This window comes from Macrobrachium rosenbergii, chromosome 33 (genome assembly GCF_040412425.1).
Source record: "Macrobrachium rosenbergii isolate ZJJX-2024 chromosome 33, ASM4041242v1, whole genome shotgun sequence".
NCBI lineage: Eukaryota > Metazoa > Arthropoda > Malacostraca > Decapoda > Palaemonidae > Macrobrachium > Macrobrachium rosenbergii.
Genome location: NC_089773.1, coordinates 6,857,067 through 6,880,333, shown reverse-complemented (window position 1 = coordinate 6,880,333; position 23,267 = coordinate 6,857,067). Strand labels below are relative to the sequence as shown.

Sequence of the window (23,267 nt, the reverse complement as noted above, 5' to 3'; positions counted from 1 at the left end):
ATTCTGAATCTTTTCCCAAATAATATACAGATGTTTCGGACCAAAAACATTTCGTTAATGAGTTTTTTTGTAAGATAAGCAACAAAGGAATTGTTGATAACACTACAGCAAGTTTGTTAATGAGTTTTTCCTACAAGTGTCTTTCATAGAGACATATGATTAGATCACGCGAAAGCTTTTTGTCGTCCATTTAGGCGGCCATCATGAATCCCAGCTACCTCCCTTATTTAAGCACAAAATGAAAATAGGATTAATTAGAAGGCTAATACTAATCTCAAACTCTCTCACCTGGTCCGTACCTGTGTCCTGACGTCACAGGACCGACCAGGAAGGACGGGCCTGATCATAAATAAGCAGAACAAGGTCGAAACAACATCATCATCATCATCATCATCATGGCCATTTTTGTGTTGTGGAGTCAAACCCCCTGGACCTCATTAAGGAGTATTCTACTCATCTCATCTCTATTCTGACCAGGTGCTGCCTCACTCTCTCTCACACACACGCACACACACATACGAACACACTCACTCACGCAGCCAGTTAACGAGATCGTGGGTGCTGCTGATGCTGATGCTGGCCGGCTGGTCATCTCTCTCTCTCTCTCTCTCTCTCTCTCTCTCTCTCTCTCTCTCCCCGCCAGGCATGTTCACCAACCGTCTATAGAGTGAGGTTGCTAGCATCACACCCCCTCTCAACTGACCTCAACAAATATCGGTACCTTTTGCTGGGTGGACTGGTGGGCTGTAGTTAAACTTGCCCTGGGATGAGGCTGCTAGGCCCATGGTTTTATTCCACAATACCAGCACAACACATTCGACTAACTACCAGGTACATCATTCACTCTCTTATAATTACACTTTTATCATAAGATTAATAAAACGTTGAGAAACGGTTGCTTGACCATGCAAATGTGGGATAAGGTGGCTTGATAGGTGTAACAATGACTCCCATAAGGGGAAGAGAGGCTTATTCATTCTATAATAATAATAATAATAATAATAATAATAATAATAATAATAATAATAATAATAATAAGAAACTATTTTAAAGGATTTATCTCGGAATTATAAGATTCTCTCTCTCTCTCTCTCTCTCTCTCTCTCTCTCTCTCTCTCTCTCTCTCTCTCCTCCCTCCTCCTCCTCCTCCTCCTCCTCCTCCTCCTCCTCCTCCTCCTCCTCCTCCTCACTTCATTCTCTTGGCCTCACCCCCCAAAAAAGGACCACTTTTTTGTCACTCCACTTTCTCCCTTCTATTCATGTTTATTTCCCGCCATTTTTACCCTTTTCTGAGTGTCATCTTTTTCGTCCAAAATGGGTTATCTCTCTCTCTCTCTCTCTCTCTCTCTCTCTCTCTCTCTCTCTCTCTCTCTCTCTCTCTCTCTCTCTCTCTCTCTCTCTCTCATTTTAAATTTTTGAATATTAGCTTTCAATCTCACTTTCTCTGGATTTTATCTTTCTCTCCTTTTGTTGGGTCTCTCTCTCTCTCTCTCTCTCTCTCTCTCTCTCTCTCTCTCTCTCTCTCTCTCTCTGCCTTTTTCTCTCCCTCTCTCTCTCTCTCTCTCTAACTCTCCTATATATGTATGGTGAGGACCTTTCGCAAAGGTCCAAAAAATCTAAATGAAGGGTCTCTCTCTCTCTCTCTCTCTCTCTCTCTCTCACTCTCTCTCTCTCTCTCTCCTAAAGGTACGTAGTAGTAGTGGGATCTTCTGCCCCCCCAAAAAATGGGGGGGCTTACCTTTTTCCTCTGTCCCAGGGCACCCCGCCCCCCAGAACCACCCTATTACCTGTCCCTGTGTTATGATAAGGGGACCCCGCGTTTCAGGGAAGCACTCCATAAATATTGTTACTCCTAATTCACTCCGCTTGTTTTCTCTCTCTCTCTCTCTCTCTCTCTCTCTCTCTCTCTCTCTCTCTCTCTCTCTCTTTATATCTGTCTATCTGTATCTATCTTTCTTCCTATAACCTCTATTCATCATATTTTCTTGTTAGTTATGAAATTATTCACCAATCTATCTATCTATCTATCTTTCTATATAATAGTCTATATCTCTTCTCTATCTATCTATCTGTCTATCATTCTATAACCTCCTTTCATTTTATTCTCATGTAACATATGAAGTTATACAATTAATTATGAATCATACATTAAAAACAGCGACCCCGACTGAGGATTAAGCTAAGAAGAAGAAGAAAAAATAAACAATAAAGTATGTAAGTGCCCTTCACCAACCTCGGCTACAACCACATTAATCAACCGACCACCATGTACCCAATTCACTGCTTTGATTAACAGATTCATCTCGCGAAATAAAGCAGTGACTTTGTACCTGGCAGCTGGTTGAATGTTGTTGGTCGCAGCCATGGCAAACGAGGGGTATAGGGCTAGCAACCTCATCCCTTAGGGCACTGTGGTCATGAAGTTCTATGGGATAAAAGCCTAAATAAAAGAGATCTGGAACTCTGCCCTATCCTAATGTTTCCCTTAAAGAAATAAAGAGAAAAAGGTCAAATAGGTGAGGTCAAAGGTGCCCCATCTTATATATATATATATCTTATATATATATATATATATATATATATATATATATATATATATATATATATATATATATATATGACCTCCTGATAAAATATATCCAAATTGATTTTGATTTGGCCCGAAATCTGTTTGAGATAGAGCACAAATTTATAACCGGAAAATGTATTAACTACAACAACAGATAACAACAGTAAATATAACCGTGATCTGATTGTTAACAATAGCTGCTTCATGCCTGCGCTATTTATTACTAGTGCGGAGGCTATTACTATTATTGAAACAGCTAAACAATTGCTGTTCCAACGGCCGTCAAATTATATAAATTAACTCTTCACGTTTCGACAAACGTACAGGAAAAGAATCAGAAGTGAAACAGATACACGCCCCATCAGGAGACTGACGTCTCCCTTCTACAGAGCCTTCTGCAGGAGGGTGGCTATCCCAAATGACCACCTGAAGAAGGAAAGAGATTGATGTCACCCTTCTTCAGCGCCTCCTGCAGGAGAAAGATGATCATCTCAAATGAACACCTGAAGTAGGACGAGATCAATGCTTCCCTTCTTCAGCGCCTCCTGCAGGAGAAAGATGATCATCTCAAATGAATGCCTGAAGTAGGACGAGATCAATGCTTCCCTTCTTCAGTGCCTTCTGCAGGAGAAAGATGACCATTTCAAATGACCACCTGAAGAAGGAAAGAGATGGACGCCTCCCTTCTTCAGGCACCTCCTGCAGGAAGAAAATGACCACCTCAAGAAGGAAGAGAACTTCGCCGCCCTTGAGCAGCACCTCCACCTCCTGCAGGATGAGAACCACCTCAAATGGCCACCTGAAGAAGGAAACAGTCATCCTGAAGAAGGAAACCTGAGGAGGATCGCCCCGGCGGGAGAGGAAAAAGATTTCCTGAAGGAGAGCTTTCAAACCCCAGCCTCAGGCCCCACGTCTTCAAGGAACCGCGTCTCCCTTGCAAAGGGACTCTAGAGGTTCGAGTCCTTCTTGGCCCTGTCCAGTCCTTGGAGGGTCAAGGTAGGGTCAGCTTGGGTCAACTCCCTCCAACTGTCCAGGGTCCTCCCTGGATAGAAGTTACGTAGAGAGAGAGAGAGAGAGAGAGAGAGAGAGAGAGAGAGAGAGAGAATGTATATGTGTCTATGAGATAGATAGATGAAATATAATTGATGTCTGTGAGAGAGAGAGAGAGAGAGAGAGAGAGAGAGAGACAGAGGAGACAAAAGGATGCTGCTGCATGCAGACAGGCAGCCAGCCTTAGCTGCCAATGCTGCACTGCTGCAGCTGCAGCAGCAGCAGCAACAGCAGCAGCAGGAGCAGGCAGCTGCCGCTGTCACAATTATGCTGGACCAGCCTCGCCGCTCTGAAGGGGTAATTGAGCGTTGTTTGCAACTTTGGCCCCTCTCTCTCTCTCTCTCTCTCTCTCTCTCTCTCTCTCTCTCTCTCTCTCTCTCTCTCTGTTGCGCGCAATCAATTTACTAATAATAGTTCTGCATTTTTAGTGTTAGTTTCCGTGTGTGTATGTGTGTGTGTGTGTGTTTAATTGTTGTGGGAGATGAATTCTCCTGCTTCTGCTGTTCCTGCTGTTAGGTAGGGGAAGGGGAATGGGTTTGATAAATTTGAAAAAAAGGAGAGTTGGAAAATATGGACGGGTGTAGATGCTCTATGCACAGGTAAGCAAGAATACAATAAGACATTTTTGGGGGGTTTTAAAAATATTTTTGTATTATCTTATATATAAAAGTGAATGTTTGTATGTTTGTATGTTTGTATGCTGTATCCGAACCGCTTGTGACCATCATTTGACCCAACTTCGATATCAGGGTAGGTTTCAAACCCGTACCCCCGCCCCATCCCCTTCCCTTTGCAACGTATGTGGTAAATAAACTCTACAGGTTTGTCATACCTCATTTCATGTACCCGATCCCATAGAAATATATGACTGAAAATGCTTTCCTTTCCTGTGATTAATAATTCTGCATCAAGGTTTAGACAGTCGCCACAGTAATACCTGGATAAAAGGGACAGTCATCACAGTAATACCTGGATAATAGAGACAGACGGTACAGTAATACCTGGATAAATGAGACAGTCACCACATTAATAACTGGCGGAAAGTCACCACAGTACTGTCTGGATAAAATGGACAGTCACCACAGTGATACCTGGATAAAAGGGATAGTCACCACAGCAATACCTGGATAAAAGGGACCGTCACCACAGCAATACCTGGATAAAAGGGACAGTCACCACAGTCATACATGGATAGATGGGACAGTCAGTACAAAGAGGTGCAGGAAAATTTTTGTAAGACCTTCAGAGTTTTCCCAGGCAGGGCCGGGTTTGCCAGCTAGTTCGACTATAAATTTGGATCAGATGAGGTTGTGTGGGTAATTAGGTTAATTATTTTGTAATAATAATAATAATAATAATAATAATAATAATAATAATAATAATAATAATAATAATAATAATAATAATAATGTTTTACTTTTCATTTTTGTAATATGTATATATGTATGAATTTATATATATATATATATATATATATATATATATATATATATATATATATATATATATATATATATATATATATATATATATATATATATATATATATACATATATATACAGTATATATATAAATAAAGATATAGGTAGATGTAAGATAAACAAAAAGATAGATAGAGAGAGAGAAATAGATAGACAGAGATTGACAGACAAGTGATAACTCCATTGAAATTCATCACGCAACCCAACATTAATTCCCCGGCAAATAACGCAACAGCTCCGAGTAGCGTTGTTACATAATTGTCAGAAGAGGGGCGAGAGAAATGGGAACAGAGTCGGGCAAAAAAAAAAATAGAAATAAAGAGAAAAGGGAGAGAAACTGAGAAAGTAGAATCTAGGGAGGGGGAGGGGAGAAGGGCAGACCCACTAGTGATTTTTTTTTATTTTAAATTTTTATTTTTTAATTTCAATCTTAATTCTCTTCTTCATTCGCAGACGTGAATTGAAGCTTAAGTTTTCTGTCTACAAAAAGCTTTTTCTGCCCTTAAAAGTTTCAATTAATAATAATAATAATAATAATAATAATAATAATAATAATAATAATAATAATAATAATAATAATTGCCCATCTTATGAAAAATGCACCTGGTAGTTAGTCCACTGTTCAGGGCAATATTCAGCCAGGGTATAGAAGGGCACGGGGCTAACAACCTCATCCCCCCCCAAAAAATAGACTTGCTGAGTGCCATAATAATAATAATAATAATAATAATAATAATAATAATAATAATAATAATAATAATAATAATAATAATAATAATAATAATAGGATGTCTTCTAATGGGACATGGGTAACTTGATTGTCTCATGACCTCAGCTGACCTCACCTTTGACCTTACCTCTGCTACCTATTTCCCTTACTCATTTCCCTTACCCATTACCCGTCTCCCGCAGGGCAAGGGCAAAACAGAATGCCCTCTGGAGGAAGTGGAAAAAACGGAACTGTTGTATATCTCTAGAAAACACGCCATTCAACCAAGGAAATTGGTGCTCTCTCTCTCTCTCTCTCTCTCTCTCTCTCTCTCTCTCTCTTTAACTGTGTGTGGGACGTTGCGACCTGGAAATTAGGTGATAGGATATTTTTAATCTTTTGTGAGGGTTTGAACTTTATTGATATTACTGTGAGTTATAGGGAATAACTCTCTTCTTCTCTCTCTCTCTCTCTCTCTCTCTATATATATATATATATATATATATATATATATATATATATATATATATATATATATATATATATATATATATATATATATATATATATATATATATATATATATATATATATATATATATATATATATATATATATATATATATATATAGAGAGAGAGAGAGAGAGAGAGAGAGAGAGAGAGAGAGAGAGAGAGAGAGAGAGAGAGTATTTAAATGAATATAAATATTTTTCTGATTAAGTAACAATTTTTTTGAAAAAATGAAATTTAATGTCAACTAAAATTTTTAATAAGGGTTTTAACTAACTGAAAAAAAAACTTGCAAATAGAATTTTAATCATTCATTACTTCATTTTGCACAAACAAAATCGTGGAATAAGCAATACATTATTTTACAATATTACGATCAAATAATACAATTTCAATGTAATATTACAAAAAAATGTATTGCTTAATTTGTAGATCTATATCGTACGGATTTGCAAAACAATTTGAGTTGCAATTACTCATTTTATTTATAATGATGCTTATTAATACCTCAGTAATAAAAAAATTGTTTAATTTATATTACTATATATTTATATACTTATATTATCTTTACTTATGGCAAATTTTGACAAGTGAATAAAACATTATTCATGCAATAGTTTTAACACGTCTTTGTTTTGTTAATTATCTTCTCATATTTTTTTTATGTTAGATTCAGTTTACCTTACTTAAATCAATACTCTTATTACCTTCATTTGTTGTTTGATTTTTTTTTATTATTGTGTGTATATATATATATATATATATATATATATATATATATATATATATATATATATATATATATATATATATATATATATATATATATACATATATATATATATATATATATATATATATATATATATATGCCTATTCAAAAAAGCTCGAAGAATTCTGAAGTTAAAAGGGCATTGTGGCTATTACAATTACACACACACACACACACACACACACATATATATATATATATATATATATATATATATATATATATATATATATATATATATATATATATATACATATATATATATATATATATATATATATATATATATATATATATTTATATATTATATAAATATATATATATATATAAATCATATATATATAAATATATATATATATAATCTCAACTGTCAACAGAATACTACAATTTAAATTTAAAATTCCTAATTATCCCTAACAAAATTTTGCATTACCAGACACCGAAACTTTGAAAAAAATATTTAATTTTAGTAAAAACTAAATTCCAATATTTGTTTAGCGAAAGACTAAACGTAAAATAAAATTTTTTTTTTTTTTTTGCTAAAAATTTATAATAAAACTATCTAAAATAAAGAAACTATTTTGTTTTCTTCCGAAACGTCTCTTACCGTCTTATTATGAGCTGACAAAATTAAGTCCTTACATTTATAAGACGAAATTGCAAAACTTATTTCAAACAACATTAAATTGTTATTTTTTCTAAATTAAATTTAGTAAACATTAAAAACTAGAGAAAAAATATTCAGAATTTTGTTTTTATATTTCAAAAAATTAACTGAAAAAACAGAATTTTATTGATAATAATTGACTACACTTCGTTATTTTTGTCAATTATATTTATAAATGACTCTAAATATATTTCATGACCTCTGAAGCATCTAATCTATTTTCATCTGAAAATAAATTTGTCAACAAAAAAATATTCTGATAACGAAAAATAACTTAATGTAATTTTATGACAAAATTATTATCAGGAGAATTTGCAAATAGTGTAAAATCTATATAGAAATTATTCTCAATGTACCTGAAGATTTCAAAAAAGCCTAATTTCATTTTATAGGCCAAAAATTTGTAAATACACAATTCTGGCGACAATGTAATGAAATTTGGCTTCTTTCTAACAAGTAATTATTAATAGGAACATTTGCAAAGAGTGTCAGATCTATTTGTAAATCATTTTTCATGTATTTCCGATGATAAGAACATCTAATATCTCTTTATATTGGTCAATAAATTTGTCAATTGAAATTCTGGTAACAGAATAATTATATATGAATTATTAATAACCAAAAACTTATCAGTCATAGCTTTATAATTCAAAATTCGGATAACAGAATAATTAAATTTTAATTATTAATAACAATTATCAATAACAAAATACGCAAATCATCCCAAAAAAATCTATAACCCTTTCACAATTAACTAAAAATCCCTAACAACCGGTCAACCATAGGTTGTGATGATATTCACAACTTCACTCCGCCGCTTGTTGAAATCGACTGGGGAGCCATATTTTTTTTTTTTTCAGGACCCGGGGTTGGATCCCCCAGGGGAGGGTGCAAGGGGGGGGAGGGTCATACGTCACGGACATGTAATGTGATAACGTCAAAATGCCCGTGGAGACTTCGGACCTCTTTTCCAAGGCATTTATCAGTGTCCCGGGGCGCGCGCGCGTACGCGCGTAAAAGCAAAGCTGCGTATATATATACTCAGCGATCGTTCACCCCGCCGCCGAACCGCCAGCTGAATGAGCGGAAAAAGATGGCCCGCGGGCGCTAGAGTATTAGAAAGATAGCGCACTGGCGCTAGAGTATTAGAAAGATAGCGCACTGGCGCTAGAGTATTAGAAAGACAGCGCACTGGCGCTATCTCTGGAAACCAAACTATAAAAAAAAAAATTGCACAGCAAAGGACGATAAATTATCAAAAAGTTTATTTTGAATTGGCAAATCAACCTAATTATGAACTGAATTCTGAAAGGAATTCTCAAAAAACTTTGATTTCTGAAAGGAATTTCAAAAAAATCAGTTCTGGAAGAAATTCTCAACATTATTGACCCAAATTCCTCTTTAAATTCTGATAGAGATTTTTAAAAATTATAAATTCTTGAAGAAATTCTCAGAATTGTTAACTCAAATCCCTCTTTAGATTATTAAATTAAAGAATTTGAAAATTCTGAAAGAAATTCTTAAAATGATTGACTCAAATTCCTCTTTAAATTCTGATAGAGATTTTTAAAAAACTGTAAATTCTGGAATTCTCAAAATGATTAACCCAAATTCCTCTTTAAATACTTAAATTAAAGAAATTTTAAATTCTGGAAGAACTTCTCAAAGTGATTAACCTAAATCCCTCTTTAAATTCTGATTGAGATTTATAAAAAACTGTAAATTCTGGAAAAAATTCTCAGAATTATTACCCAAATCCCTCTTTAAATTCTTAGATTAAAGAAATTCGAAATTCTGAAAGAAATTTTCAAAAACATAAACCCAAATTCCTCTTTAAATTCTGATAGACATTTATAAAAAAAAAAACTGTAAAGTCTAGAAGAAATACTGAGAATTATTCACCCAATCCCTCTTTAGATTCTTCAATTAAAGAAATTTTAAATTCTGAAAGAAATTCTCAAAAATATTAACCCAAATTCCTCTTTAAATTCTGATAGAAATTTTTAAAAATTTTTTAAAAAACTGTAAATTCTGGAAGAAATTCTAAAACATATTATCCCAACTCCTTCTTTAAATTCTGAGAGAAATTTAGAAAACACTTTAAAATCTTAAAGAAATTCTGAAAGAGTATTAACCCAAATCCCATTTTAAATGCCCAGAGAATAAAAACAAAGGACTTCAAATTCTGAAAGGAATTCTCAAAACTAACCTAATCCCATTTTAAATTCTGAAAGGAATTCTCAAAACTAACCTAAATCCCACTTTAAATTCTGAAAGGAATTCTCAAAACTAACCTAAATCCCATTTTAAATTCTGAAAGGAATTCTCAAAACTAACCTAAATCCCATTTTAAATTCTGAAAGGAATTCTCAAGAATATTAACTCAAATCCCACTTTAAATTCTGAGACAAATTTAAAAAAACTTTAAGTTCTGGTAGAAAATCTCAGAAAATTAGATTGACAAAGTGCATCCTAATTATCAGAAGGCAACAGAATTTTAAAGTAAATTTCAGGGAGAAATATACATCTCCTGCCCAAGGAACACGAGTTCGATCCCCAGAACGGGCAAAGAAAGGCGAGATGTCCCAAATCCAATATATGCCTGATTAATGGCCGACTGTTTCGTGTCTACCAAACACCATGAATGCCTTGAGGATTTAATGTTTCCACCACAAGTATAACCAGTTTGAAAAATTATTAAATCTCCAAGGTTTAGATGGATTGGACACGTGGTGAGAATGAAAGAGAAACGAGGCGTGTTTGTGATACACAGTGTTTATTACTTGATCTTTGACCTCTCAGTTGTAACCTTGATCTTCAAATCACTAGTAGTTATGATGTCTCAACCTCATCAGGTAGATGGAAATCAGTTTTCTGATGGATAGTGTGGCCACAGTGAGAGAGAGAGAGAGAGAGAGAGAGAGAGAGAGAGAGAGAGAGAGAGAGATTGAAGTCAGGTAAACGGAAATTGAGATAGATAAACAGAAAGAGACAGATTCAGAGAGAGAGAGAGAGAGAGAGAGAGAGAGAGAGAGAGAGAGAGAGAGAGAGAGAGAGAGAGATTGGTACAAAAACAGGAAAAGATTGAGATGGAAAAGAGAGAGAGAGACAGACAAAGATATTAAAAAAGAGAGAAAGAGAGAGAGAAAATTTAGAGAGATTAGAGAGAGGTAGAGAAAAGATAGAGAGAAAGGCAGAGAGAGAGAGAGAGAGAGAGAGAGAGAGAGAGAGAGAATATAGAGAGAGAAGAGACAGGCTTAGAAATCAAAAGGATTAACAAAAGGCCAGAGGGAAAGAGAGAAAGAGAGAGAGAGAGGTGGTGGGGTGCTAGATGAAAAGATACAGAGAGAGAGAGAGAGAGAGAGTGAGAGAGACAGAGAGACAATGGCTGGCTAGGGACACCCTAAGTTAGCCCATATGTCACCGATGGCCCGCCCTGATACCGTCACACAACACCAAGCTGCAGCAATATTTATCTAAAACACATTTTTTTTTTTAGTTCCTCCTGATAGCTTTCGAATCTTTTGGGACGGGGGTGGGGGAGGGGGGTGCTAAACAGAGCTTTAAATGACCCTCCCCTCCCCCTCCCTTCCCTCTGGTCCTTCCTCATTCCCAATTCCTGCCTCCTTAGTCTATGTGCTTTCTGTTCTTCCTAATTTTTTTTAAGGAAGATATGATTACCAGGAGATTAATGTGGTAATTTTCTTGTAATCATATTTGCTTGAAAAGCCGTACACCTGAGCTCTCTCTCTCTCTCTCTCTCTCTCTCTCTCTCTCTGACCCTTGGTTTTATATATGTGTGTGTATGTGTGTGTGTAACCAAGGGTTAGAGAGAGAGAGAAAGAGAAAATTAAGTTTCATGGCTTTCAAAGCAAATACTACCCACATCTAGTCAATTAAAACTGGTACGTAATGCCATTTGGGAAGCATCCTAGTAACCTAGCTGCCAAGGGCTTCCAAGAGCTGTCAAAAGCTGTCAAGACCTACCAAGAGCCGCCAAGAGCTGCTAATGGCTGTCAATAACTTCCCAGAGCTAGCAAAAGCTCCCAAGGGCTGTCAAAAGTTTCCAAGGGCTCTCAAGAGCTTCCTAGAGCTGCCAACAGCTACCAAGAGACCTCAAGAGCTTCATAGAGTTGCCAAGATCTTCTAAGAGCTGCTAAAAGCTATCAAGAGCTTCCTAGAACTCCCAGAGGCTGCAAAGAGCTGCCAGAAGCTCTCAAGGGCTTCCAAGAGTTTGCTATAGCCGTCAAGACCAGCAAATGGCTGCCAAGAACTGCTAAGAGCTGCCAAGGACTGTCAAGAGTTTCCTAGAGCTGCCATTTGGGACTGCCAAAGACTGTCAAGAGCTGCCATTTAACACAAGTAATAAGATATACAAGGTTTAGAAGCCACGAATATTTTCACAGGAATACTTGTACAGAACCTGTCAGTCAAAACGTGATTCGATTTCTTGCATAATTTGTTCTTTCACTTTATTAACAGCAAATGCAGACGGACCTCGTTAACTCCCACATTTAGTGACCAATTGGAGCAACTCACTCAGATATGTCTTTTATATATAAGTTAAGGAATGTAACTGATATATACATTCTGTAATTTATTACAGTTTTTGGAAAGGGTTAAAAAAATAAATTATGATGATTTTGGTGAATAGTGATGGAAGCAGAGAATAACTGAATTCATTAAAAATCCAAGATGGCCCCATGAAACATGAATTTAAATTTGCTAATAAGTTATTGATTAACCAGATAATCACCTGGAATCAGCAAATAGGCGACAGGTAAAGAAAAAATGATAAACATAAAATAGTTTTTGCTACAAAGAATTTAAACTGCCCAACAAAGATAATGACCGATTAATTATCACCAAATCTTTATACAACAAACCACAGTTTTATATACACTTACACTTTCGGACGGTACGTAATGTCTCTCTCTCTCTTTCTCTTACGTCACTACGGAAAGAATAATACACTGAAAACACTCCCCCATACACTGCTACCAAAGAGGTGTATGTAAGAATAATAAAAGACCGAAGAATAGGGAATCAAAAACAAGAATAAGATGAAGAATCGGGAGAATATGAGAAGTTCTGGTCCAGGAGTCCCGACCAACAATCACAAGAAGCAGAAAGAAGAAGACGGAGCCTCGATCGTTTTACCCAATGAGTTATTTAGTATTTTGGTCTCGTAGACCCAACCCGGACGAATTCTTTCTCTCATCTATTTCATCGTTTTCTCAACGACTTTTATCCCTCTCCATCGGCCGTGATTTCATCGTCTTGAATTTAACAGTTTACTATGGGTTTTTATCATGTTTGCACTTGTGGGTTACGAAGGGGAATGAAAGAGTTCGTGATGAATTCGACTTGTAATGTTGAAATATGGAATCTATAATTTTCTGATTTTTTTCTCAGTCTTAGGAATCAATAATTGTCTGATGTTCTGTTTGATCTCTTTTGACAAATAGAAAAGACTGGAGAGAGAGAGAGAGAGAGAGAGAGAGAGAGAGAGAGAGAGAGAGAGAGAGAGAGAGAGAGCATTTATAAACAGACGGAATACACAGACGGAAAAATGGTTTGATAAACAGTTCATTTATCAGCCAAGGAATGAAACAACATAAATATACGAGACAGATAAACAGAGAGAGAGAGAGAGAGAGAGAGAGAAAGATATATATATATATATATATATATATATATATATATATATATATATATATATATATATATATGTGTGTGTGTGTGTGTGTGTGTGTGTGTGTGTGTGTGTGTGTGTATCTTTTCTTCACTCTCTCTCTCTCTCTCTCTCTCTCTCTCTCTCTCTCTCTCTCTCTCTCTGCAGGTGACAATTAGCAAAATGAGCGGAAACCGCCAATCGCCGGTTGTCCATTCCTGGCCACAACTTGGCAATTTACTTTCTCACTCTCTCTCTCTCTCTCTCTCTCTCTCTCTCTCTCTCTTCTCTCTCTCTCTCTCTCTCTCTCTCTCAAAGCTTTATCAATAGAGATAAGATATAACAGAACATCAGACAATTATTGATTCCTAAGACTGAGAAAGGATTCCATATTTCAACACTACAAGTTGAATTTATCACGAATTCTGTCATTTTCCTTCGTAATTCACAAGTGCAAAGATGATAAACCCGTACTTGCGAGATTAAGACGCGCACTTACTAACTTTAACCCTCAAAAGTGACTCACAAACCAAAACGTGAAAATATCGTAAAAAATTCGGCTTTAAAATCAATCAGTCGTAATTCCTGACTTGAAACATAAGAAGAAATATTATGAATATGTAAGATAAATGTTATGCCGTTATACGGCGACCTGACAGCCGTTTAAGCATCGGGGCCTGAGACTGTGCTTAGTTGCGCCAAGTATATACTCGAAAGCAACCGCCAAAGGTTCTCTCTCTCTCTCTCTCTCTCTCTCTCTCTCTCTCTCTCTCTCTCTCTCCCGGCCACCCCGCCCCCGTCCAACCCTTGCGGGGTCCAGAAAGGAGAGAGAGAGAGAGAGAGAGAGAGAGAGAGAGAGAGACAGTAAACAGAAAAAACACTAAAAACGATTTAGTAGGAGGAAAATTTCATTCATGTGTGTCTACACCCACCTCCCACTCAACTCAAAATATCTCGGGAACGGCCGAACGGAATTGGACGCAACCCGACATCAAGACCCACCGTTTATCGCTAAAGACGAATGTCAAACTACACCGTAATTCTCCGATATGTATAACGTAGCCGCAATACTTCGCCATTAATGGCTGACAAAAGATAATTTACAAAATGGCTCCCATGCAGTAACCTGATACAGCTAATGTCTTCCCTGTAAGACATTAAGATGCTATTAGAGGCATCTTTATAGGGAGACGAGGTCGAATTGTCTCATTATGTGGTATGTTGTAGACTCGTGACACCCGACAAGCAAGCCCTTCATATATATATTTGGCTTGTGGGGGAGTGGTGTTTGTTTTCCTCTACTGGTAGGCTTTGGGATAATCTTGATGTGTCCTTGGAAATGAGAGAGAGAGAGAGAGAGGAACAAAATAAGTGCTTATAGAAAGAAAGAGAGAGAGAGAGAGAGAGAGAGAGAGAGAGAGAGAGAGAGAGAGAGAACAAAATTAGTGCTTATAGAAATTTAAAGAGAGAGAGAGAGAGAGAGAGAGAGAGAGAGAGAGAGAGAGAGAGAGAGAAATTAACACTTCATGAAATTTAAAGATTGAGAGAGAGAGAGAGAGAAATAAAGACAAAAATTATGACCATACATATTTACAGAGAGAGAGAGAGAGAGAGAGAGAGAGAGAGAGAGAGAGAGAGAGAGAGAGAGAGAGAGAGAGAAGCCTATTTGAAAAATCCCTCTAACCGACCCCAAAAAAAGTTAACAAGAAATACATCTTTAAAAAAAATCAATATATTTACTTACCTAGAAAGACATTCACGGAAACAGTCAATCGATGTTTATGTGGCACCCTGAAAATAAAAAGAAAATAAACCTACATTTTTCTAAGTTTCTTTTAAATATATTGAAAAAATTTTTCCAAATTTAAAAAAAAATTGAAATTTGAACACCTTAAATTTTGTAACTTCTAAAAATCCAAAATTTTGTTGTTTTTTATTTTCAAGAATAGAACCAACATAGTTTTATAAAAACTTACATTAATTATTATGAATTTTTGTAATGTTATTTCTGTATTGTAAAATAATTTTCAAATGTTGAAAATACTGACACTACCAAAAATGTCTAAATAATTTTGAAATGAGATTTGGGTCATAATTTAAGCACCATGAATCTGAAAAAAATTTATTATATACAACTTTAAAAATGTGAAATAATACATTTAAAAGGGTTATTTCATCTGTTGTATATAATGAAATATTTCATTTTGATTTTCGGAATGATTAAAAATCACAAAATTGAAAAATACGTGAAATACAATAAAATATGTTTGATGTAATTCAATTCCAAATTCTTTCAATTTTCAAAAATTAAAAGAAAGAAAAGAGAAAGTGTCTTGATTAATTAAATCTTTTTTTAGTGTTAAAAAAAGACTTTCAAATTAAAATATAAAAAGTGAAAATCCAAAACCTAAGATTTATTTAGATTTATTGACAATTAACTTTAAATCTAATTAAGTATAATTAGATTTTTTTTCATTTGATATCTATATAGAACGTATGTTTACTTATGATGAGAAAGTTTTAATATTTTTTTTAAGTTTAAAAATAAAAATAATATCATTAGATGACCAAAAATTAATTGAAAATACATCGGCTTTTATTAAAAAAATTATTTTTAAAGAGATAAATTTATCTGGATTTTAAAAAACAAAAAAAAGACCATTTGTGAAAAAGATTGTGTCAGTGAAACACAATTCTCATCTTTGACCTGTGAACGAGACCTTGACTTGAATTGACTTTAACCTTCATAAAATACTGAATTCTTATAATAAATTTTTATTTTATTAAGTGAATTTATCAATAATAATCATTTTTACAATATAAAATACTATGAAGCTATTTTTTATTTTATCATACTTTTGATGGTAGATAATCCCCACAATGATTTTGGGGATTATACGTAATCCCTACAATGATTTGTGGGGATTATAAGTAATCGCCACAATGATTTGTGGGGATTATAAATAATCCCTACAATGTTTTGAGGGGATTATACCCACAATGATTTGTGGGGATTATAATAAATCTCTACAGTCATTTTTGGGGATTATAAGTAATCCCTACAATGATTTGTGTGGATTATAAGGAATCCCCACAATGATTTGTGGGGATTATAAGTAATTTCCAACAATGATTTGTGGGGATTACTTAGTTTAGGATTAGTTTTGGCTAACCAATTTTGTATTGACAAATCTTCTATTATAATCCTTTTAATGTAATTCTGCGTTTAATAAGCCTTCTTTACGTTATATTATTTAACTGTACATAAACATATTTGAGAGAGAGAGAGAGAGAGAGAGAGAGAGAGAGAGAGAGAGAGAGAGATATGAATATTTTAGAGAGAGAGAGAGAGAGAAAGAGAGAGAGAGAGAGAGAGAGAGAGAGAATAAGTTGACTGATAAGTTGGTTTACATTTCCCTGGCATCACAACAACAGATCATTGATTATCCAGCCAAACCAAAGCTAGTACAGCCACACGTTACGGGAGATTGATTGACTGATACATATCAACTTAGCGACGCAATCGTGGTATCACGCGCCGCGTGAAATCCGCTCGGCCGTTTCACCCACGCGTTCCAAACGCGTTCCCCCGCGCGCGTTTTTTCCAGACTGCCGCCCGCCGGCCGAGCGTTTGATCCGTTTCACCTCTCCCCCACCACCCCAAACCCCCTCACCATCCCCCTCATCCTCATCCGGGGATGACGATGATGATGCTAGAGAGAGAGAGAGAGAGAGAGAGAGAGAGAGATAGTCATCATTATCTCCGATTACGTCCGCGTAATGAGGTCTTGACTCTCGATCACCAGAGCTTAGGACTTAACTAGCGCTTTCGAGTATGTCGTAATCATGATCTGTCTCGGTGCCTATCCGGCATACCCCGCGGCCCCGCGGCCACACCATACCCCTACCTACCCTGTGACGACCCCACGAAGCTCCCGGAGCTCCTGAAGCTACCGCTAACTGTTCCAGAAACAAGCGACGACAAAGCGACCGACGACGACAAACCGCTACGACTCTCCGACGAACCGCAGCTTAAATTCTGCCGCGTCTTACTGCCGCGGTAAGTGGGGGATTATGTCCAATCTTCTCTGCGATCCTTAATTCGGTAAATGCGACTCGCGTCTTTTTTCTTTCGCCGTTACGTGGAGTTTTTCGTTACCTGCCAATCTGGGAAGGATGGTGTGGAACGGGAAACGCGTTTGGGTCTACAGAGGAGAATAGAGTCCTATAAAATTAATATGATTTTCGTAACAAGAGATGAATTCCATCATTCAAAAGAGAGTCAGTCCTCTCTCTCTCTCTCTCTCTCTCTCTCTCTCTCTCTCTCTCTCTCTCTCTCTCTCTCTGTGCAGAACAGAGGCTTTTCAATCTAAAGTAGTTTACAAAGGGTGCTTCATAAAGTGTAATCAATTTAATTCCTGCATAGCACTGAGAGAGAGAGAGAGAGAGAGAGAGAGAGAGAGAGAGAGAGAGAGAGAGATTACAGTCATGATCAACCGCATAATGGATTCATTATGATTTCAACTAATTGATTTCAATGTAGTTCCATTTTATAATGAACTGGTCTTAATTTATGATCACTGTATGTTCATTGTTGGCTTGAAGGGGATACTAATCGATGGCTGTTGGGGGATACAAGGTTAATTCGTGTATTCTTGGTTAATTCGGGGACATGTGGTTAAGTTACGGTATACATGGAATATTTGACAACTCTGAAGTTATGTGGCTACATCTGTTGGGGGATACATGGTATGCATGGTTAACTCATGGATACATGGTTTATTCATGGATAAATGGTTAATTCAGGGATACATAGTTAAGTTAGGGTATACATGGAATACCTGTCATCTCAGAAATTATGTGGCTAAATCTGTTGGGGGATACATGGTATGCATGGTCAATTCATGGATACATGGCTAATGGTTAATTCATGGATACATGGTTAATTCATGGATACATGGTTTATTCAGGGATACATAGTTAATTTAAGTTATACTTGGAGTATTTGTTAACTCAGAAATTATGTGGCTAAATCTGTTGGGGGATACATGGTATGCATGGTTATTTCTGGGATACATAGTTAATTCATGGATACACAGTTAAGGTGTACATGGAATATGTATCAACTCAGGAGTTAACGTGACTAGGTCTGCTGGGGGATGCATGGCATACATGGTTAATTCTGGGATACATGGTTTATTCATGTATACATGGCTAATTCATGGATACATGGTTAAGGTATACATGGAATATGTTCAAAACAGGAAAAACATGACTAAGCCTGCTGGGGGATACAGGGTATAATTGCTTAATCCTTGGATACATGGATAATGCTGGGATACACGGTTAAGTTTGAGCATACATGGTTAAATTAACATATTCTTTTACTCATGAGACTCGTCATTCTGTTTGGGGATTCATGGTGCATTTGGTTAATTCAAGGATACATGGTTAAGTTAGAGTATACATGGTTAAACTGGAGCATTTTTTAACTCAGGAAATACGTGATTAAGTCTGCTTGTGGAGATTCATGGTGCAATTGGTTTATTCATGGATACATGGTTAAGTTATGGGCATGGTTAACTCAGCATATTTTTCAATCAGGAGAAAAAAAGTTATGTATACCTTAGTTTTACCAGACCACTGAGCTGATTAACAGCTCTCCTAGAGGCTGGCCCGAAGGATTAGACTTATTTTACATGGCTAAGAACCAATTGGTTACTTAGCAACGGGACCTACAGCTTACTGTGGAATCCGAACCACAGTATAGCGAGAAATGAGTTTCTATCACCAGAAATAAATTCCTCTAACTCTTCATCAGGCGGCCGCGGGAATTGAACTCCGGCCCATCGAGTGACAGTCTGAAGCTCAACCGACTCAGCCAAAGAAGGGCTTTTCAACCAGGAGATATGCCATCAAGTGTGTTAAGGATACGTGGTGTACTTGTTGGAGTTCATAGTTAAGTTGGGGCATATTTTTCAATTTATTCACTAATTCCTCTTGCCAGTTACTCGTGACGTCACTGTTCCTACGTCCTGCCATTACCTAAGTCTGTAAAGGAAATTGGTGGACGGATGTTGCTATATTCGTTGTCCTGATTCGTGTACCTGGGTGTTGGTTGGTTGATGTGGTCTTGGCTGGTAGGAGATAGAGCGATGAATTACATATATATATATATAGCATCATAAGGCCACGTTTAATCCTCGCACCAGTATGGAGAAAATATTGATGAGGATTGTCACTTGGTATCCCAAGAATTAATGAATGGATTTCAGCATAATTTTAGGGCGCTGCTTGACTGAGCACTGACGATCACAAAGGAAACTCTTGGGAAACGACAAATGTGCTCTAGATCGTCTGCCACTGTGGTCTCTCTGAACTGCCCTGACCTCCCACAGGGGACGATGTGACATATTATCTCAAACTATTTCTTCAGTCACATATTTGGATGTTTATATATATATATACAAGAACCCTCAGAGCTTCTTAAAAAGAAGCCGGTTTGTATTTACGATATACCAACACAAGCACAAGAAAGATGAGCTTGTATCAGCCTACTCAGATGAAAACAAATTGACAATAATTTTTATATCACCGATATAGCCCAGGCTACACTTACACCTATGATTTCCTTTCATTCAAACTGTATTCCAAGTAGATTTCATTTCATGAACATGAAATAGCTTTATTGTGATACCAAAGTCAAATCTTCGTCCGTAAATTGGAAAAATAATCTTTAATGACGCTAACTACGAGAATGGATGCACTGACAAGCGAACGTTAGGCCTATGCAAGATATTTGATTTTACTAGCCTTCGTTTAGGCACATTTTCATTTCAAAGGAGCAATAATTACTTGCTTATTGTAACCATCATTCGTTCTATTCAAGAGTCTTTCCAATGCCTTACATTTGAACAAAAATTCTGGGGAGCTTTTTATGCCGTACATCAATGCACAAAGAATAACGGAACCTCAGGGAGATTTCAAACCTTTGCTCGATAAGTTATTTGGCAAAATGGTGCTGAAATTGCCCAGTCCCCCATAAGGAATTGTAGTTTAAGGAAAAATTAAGTAAGTATGCAAAATATTCTGAAAATTAAAATGCGATACTATAGCCAAGAATCTCCTTCCATCCAACGCTGCAGTGGCTGTTCCTTTCAGCCGCCCCAGACGGCCTCATGCCTCACAGACAGCAATATTCCTCGATGTTCAAAGCTCAACCGACTCAGCCAAAGGATACGTGGTGTACTTGTTGGAATTCATAGTTAAGTTGGGGCATACATGGTTAACTCGTTATATTTTTCAATTGAGTTGAGTTAGAGTATACATGGTTTAGTCAGAATATACATGGTTAATGTATTTTATACTTGGTTAAACTCAGGGATACATGGTTAAACTGCTCGATAGATAGGTAAGGAAACATACATTTATACTTCAAGGGATATTTGCTCAAGTCAAGGAACTGTTGGTTAACTTACAGCATACATGGTTAATTCATACGGCAGTTAGTTACAGCAGATGCTCAGCAGGTGATACATGATTTGGTCAAGGGATACATGATTAACTAATGGTGTGGTTAATTAAAGCAGAAGATTCATGGTTTAATCTTGGGGTATTTGGTTAAGTCAGGGGTTCTTGGTTTATTGAAAAGATACATGGTTAACCAACGGGGTAGTTAGTGAAAGCATGGTCGCTTTCTCCCTTTCACAGTAGGTATAATACTTTCCTGTCTCCCTTTCACTGCTAATCATAGTACTTTCTTCCATATGTTCACTAGGAATTCCTGCGCTTTCTTTTCAACTTTCACCACATATCACTCTCTTTCTCTTTCCTTTCACCGTGAATCACACTTCTTTCTCTCCCCATAACACAGCAGATGAGGTGCTTTCTTTTGCCCCTTTCACTACAGATCACAGCAATCTCTTTTGTCCCTTTCACTGTAAATCAAAGGACTTTCCTTTCCGCTTTCACTAGAGATCACAGAACTCTCTTTTACATAACACAACAAAAAATATAGCACTTTCTCTCTCCATTTCACTATAAATCACGCCACTTTCTTTCTCATATTCACAGCAAAACACAGTACTTTCTATGCCTCTTTCACTGCAAAATGCAGCGCTTTTTCTACTCATTTCACAGCAAATCACAGAATTTTCTTTGCATCTTTCACTACAAATCATAATACTCTCTGTTGTCTCTTTCACAGCAAACCACAACACTTTCTCTCTCAATTTCACAGCAAATCGCAACACTTTCTCTCAATTTGACAACAAATCACAGCACTTTCTTTGCCTCTTTCACAGCAAATCACAGCACTTTCTCTCGCAGTTTCAAAGCAAATCACAGCCCTGTGCATGTTCCTCACTTTCACAAGAAATCAGAGCACTTTTTTTGTCAATTTCAAAGCAAATCACAGCACTTGCCTTGCTCCTTTCGCCACATATCACAACACTTTATCTCACCATGTCACAGCCAATCACAGCACTTTCTTTTCCACATCACAACACTTTCTTTGTTCCTTTCACCTCAATCATAGTACCGAAGTACTCCCTTTTCCACCTTTCACTACAAGTTAAAGCATCGTCTTTGCCTCCTCCACAGGAAATCACAGCACTTTTGTCTACCCATTTCACAGCACATCAAAGCACTTTCCCCTTTTTCCCCACTTTCACTCTCTAGCACACACACACACACACACACACACACAGAAAGCCACACTGGTAAGGCAGGGCGTGGAAATCGAAAGATCGTAGGAACTTGAAACTTTAGCCGATCTGTTTGGTGACTGGGATTTTACAGGGGCAATAAATGGCCCAGGAAAAGACTCAGGGAGGGGTGTGAGGGTGGGGGCGGGGGGTCCGGGAAGGGATTATTTTGGCGTGAGGGGTGAGAGAGGGGTGAGGGGTGAGAGACGAGTGATTCAAGTGGAGAGAGAGAGAGAGAGAGAGAGAGGGTAGCCGAGCCAGAAGTTGAAATGACGAGTTGTTAGTAGTTTTTCGAAAAATGAGGTTAAATTTAGAGGTGGTTGTTGATTACGAATGTGTTTGTGAGAGAGAGAGAGAGAGAGAGAGAGAGAGAGAGAGAGAGAGAGAGAGAGAGAGAGAGAGAGGGCGAGGGGCCAAAGTTGGTATTAGTTAAATGCTGGTGCAGTCATTAATGTGAGAGAGAGAGAGAGAGAGAGAGAGAGAGAGAGAGAGAGAGAGAGAGAAATCTGATATCTGTTTCACGACAGGTGGGTTCCGAATTACCTCGAAGAGGCCCGCCGATTAATTAATCTAATTATATAGATTTTCTATTTCTACATGTGGACTCAGAATTACCTCGTCGAGGCTCTCCCATAAACTATAAACTGTATATAAACACTTTCTATTTAAATATGTATGTTCAAAATTACCTCGACGAGGCCCACCCCCTAATTAATTGTGAACAAATTATATAAGATTGACCCACAACAGTCAACGGACTGCCATCTGCATAATTAATTGCTTAGGTCAGCAGGAACACAATTGTAGAGGCCTCCCTTACTGTACACCTCCTTGCCTGTTTTGAGGATCGATCGCGTGTTCCCCAGTTGTGGGCTGATTTATATATCTTTGTGTAGCAAAACAGCCTACAGGTATCTGGGTCCATGGCCATATTAGCCGTTGACCAGCCCGGGGTCAAATTTTATAAGCAAAGGGGATATATAAATAGAGTCTAAGTGTCAATGGTGTACAAATTTCTTGGTTTTTTTTTTGTCAAATTCGTGACGAATCTTCTCATTTTATGCAAATGAATCAACGAGATTCATTAACAAAGGTTTAAATAACTTTTGTAAAGATAAAATAGTGTTG

At 36.8% G+C, this 23,267-nt stretch overlaps 1 protein-coding gene across 9 annotated transcripts in view; it reads right to left on the bottom strand.

Annotated features, from left to right (window-relative positions):
* The window catches only part of LOC136855869 (lachesin-like), a 112,431-nt gene that overhangs the window by 64,288 nt on the left and 24,876 nt on the right, over window positions 1–23,267 (bottom strand). For all 9 annotated transcript variants that reach the window (XM_067133265.1, XM_067133264.1, XM_067133267.1 and 6 more), the window contains one exon: window positions 15,179–15,225. The gene's annotated coding sequence lies outside the window, so the exon portion shown is untranslated. The remainder of the gene's footprint in view (window positions 1–15,178; window positions 15,226–23,267) is intronic.